The sequence below is a fragment of the Lycorma delicatula genome, chromosome 3 (assembly GCF_047948215.1).
Source record: "Lycorma delicatula isolate Av1 chromosome 3, ASM4794821v1, whole genome shotgun sequence".
Classification (NCBI taxonomy): Eukaryota; Metazoa; Arthropoda; class Insecta; order Hemiptera; family Fulgoridae; genus Lycorma; species Lycorma delicatula.
The window spans coordinates 16,565,697-16,568,892 of NC_134457.1; positions in this window are offsets into that span (position 1 = coordinate 16,565,697).

The following is a 3,196-nucleotide window of genomic DNA, read 5'->3' on the forward strand; positions in this document are numbered from 1 at the left end:
ATAGACAACACTCACTTCTAAAATAAATACTAACTTACATAATCATAATATTTTCAGTGCATTTAAACTAACCTAAGCGCATTCTTAGTGTTGCACACAGTCTATCTGAACTACTCTCAATGTACATTTTGAAAAACTAATCTAAAAGCCGTACGGTTAATTTTTAACTAAAAATATACGTTTATCAGATGCCCTTTTAACATTTAATACATTATACTTTAGAAGACCACTTTGGGTAACATAATTTATTTAAAATTGTAAAGTTTTGAAACGACTGCTTTTTCAAAAATATAAGTTTTATTACCGAGCATCGCTGTCAAAGAAATAGGAAAAATATCGTAGTTGATCCTCATTTGCTAATAACTCAAGACTAAATAGCATTGATGGTTACGAATATAATGTGAGCCCTTAAGGGTTCTGCGAGCTCTGTCAAACCACGTGCCGTATTTCCATCCTCTCACACAAGGTGATCATAAGCAAGGGCTGATCACTTTCATTCCTTGTTTATGACGACAAATCTGAAGAGTTCATCACAGTTGTCACCATGGTAGACTAAAGACGATTCTCCTGCCCTTCTCACATCGCCATTGTTTGTGAAATAAGATTTAATAGCGTTCATCACCTATGTCTTTTGCAGCTGCTGATCAAGATTTAACACGAATTCTGTACTCCAGCTCAACAGACGCACAAATCAACATTCTTTATTTCTAATGCGGGTGTGGAGTTGATTCCTTTCAGAGTATTTTCAACTTGAGGAACAACCAGATTCAAAAAGAATAAAGTCGGTCAAGATACATAGCACCAGTTTAATTATTTATCTTGTATGCAGCTCCAATGTGGGGTGCTTCGCTGCAAATAAGAAGAAATTTAGAAAGAGTTACTATAGTTCATCGTAGGGCCTTGCTGGGAGTTGCCTCGGCTTATTGTAGAGCCTCATATGGTGCATTGTGCGTGATTACATCAACATCGACAATAGAATTAGGAATGCAAAGTTGACGGGAGTTTACTTCTCCCTACTTATCGCAGAACCTGGACAGAGTCCCTTGCTGCTGGGTCATTCTAATCGGGCTTGTTTTTTTTTAAAGGGTTACTTTATATAGCGGGTCTAATTTTCTCAAGTTTTGGTTATTTTTATTTAGTTAATTTAAGACGGATTTAATTGCATTCCAATCCGTTGTTGAACCAGCGTTATCGAACCCATTTTATGGGCCGACCGCGGAAGGCTAGGCTTATGAAGCCTGTCCTCCCGACGCAATTCCCCTTCAGACAGTCTACTGAAGTCCTTTCGGTGCTAACGCTTAATAGGCTAGCAGGAATACGCCACAACGGGGCACTAACTGTAAGGAGGGAGCAATGCGATCCCTACTCCGGAGGAGTCGCAATTGCTGGTTTATTTTATCTAACTTGTAAGTTTTGAAAAGGAGAGGTTGTGTAGAAGCTCTTCATCCGCTTCTGGTATAGCTGCCCTTCAGGACGCATCTTTGCTGGGCTCTGTTCCGGACTCCAGTCCGTGATGTTCAGACGAGTGGTTGGTCTTCCTTCTTCTTCATCTTCTTCTTCTCCCTCTTCTTCTTCCGAAGACCTCTTCGTTCTTCTTTGGCCTGCACTTTCCAAGAATTGGTAGTAACCGAAGTTACATACCATTAACCTTGAAATTCCCGAGGCCCCGAAGGGCTGAACGGGGGAAAGTGCAGGTTTCTTCGTTCTTCCGTGCTGTCAGTGGCTGCTGGGCAGGTGACTGCTGGGCAAGTGGCTGCTGGGCTCGTTCCCTCTTTCTTCTTTCTTGAAAGGAAAGGAAGGTAATAGGGAACTTACAAAATTTTGATACCTATTCGCGATCGCGGTTTTGGGGCGGCGATTTTCTTAGAAGTAAACAGAAATTATACACTCCACGTAATTATTAACCTTCAGACACACGTGTGTCTGAGAAGGGGTTGGGGGGACCGCGTGGCCGCAGTGAAGAAACCATTTGTTTTTGTGGTGGCTGTTGGTATCTGCAACAAAAGAAGCAGAACACACACACACGAAGAAAAAATAAAAATAAATAAAAATTTGATTTTTACTTTCCTTTGGACTGGCAGGATGAGAGGAAGGAAAGGCCGTTTCCCAAGACTGCACGACGAGTCGTTCCACATCCTCCTGTTTCTGAAACAAGAGAAACAGAACAAAACACCCGCAGAAAAAAAAAATTAAAAATTAAAAATTTTGACCGCGTTTTTGTTTTATGCGCGACTTACCGTATTTTACTGTATACCTCGCGAAAACTATTGACTCGCGACCCCGGAAACGCGTCTGACGCGCTATTCCGTTTATGGCTCATGCGATATGGAGACCCCTAAGCCTGGTTTGTCGATTCTCGGCTCCCGCACCGCACCATCACGGTGGTTCGTCCAGTACGGCGTGAGGCCGCTTCTTTACAACTGTCGGGGTTGGGTCCTCTCGGCAGATGTCCCAAAGATGACTGTGTTCGGACACAGCCGCTCTCCCGAACAGTCTGCGCGCCTGGGCCACCCCCACCTCGGACACGGATTGAAATCGGATCATCAGATCGGAGAGTGGCGTTCCTGACGAACCACGGAGCTCCAAAGATCGTCCGCAACGCGATGTTTTGGACGGCCTCGATCTTCTTTTGAAGCGAGGAGCTCAACACTGCCCCCCATGCCGGGTAAGCATATGTTAGAATCGGCAGTACGTACAGCCGAAAAATGAGAAGCTTAGTTGCCAGTGGGTACGGGCTGGCACTGTTCAGCACTGGGTATAGCGAGGCTCTGGCGGCCTTAGCCCTCCGGGTCGCATAATTTACATGTTCGCCGAAGGTATGCCGCCTGTCCAACACCACCCCCAGGTACTTAACTGTTTTCTCAAATGGGATTTTCTCCCCTGAGATTTCCAGCTGTCTGGCCGGTTTTCGTGTCTTGCATGTGAACATCACGGCCACCGATTTTTCACCGTTGACCCTGATTCTCCACATGTCGAGCCACGGTTCCACTAAGTCCAGCTGCCTTTGGAGCCTCCGGACCGCGTAATCCACATTTGCGGATTCGTAGAAATATGCCGTGTCGTCTGCGTAAAGGGCCGTTTTGACCCCTTCCGACAGCGGCATATCGTTCACGTACAAAGTGTACAAGAACGGGGAGAGCACTGCTCCTTGGGGAACCCCAGCGGCTATTTCTCTGGTAGGGGAAATCGTTTCCCC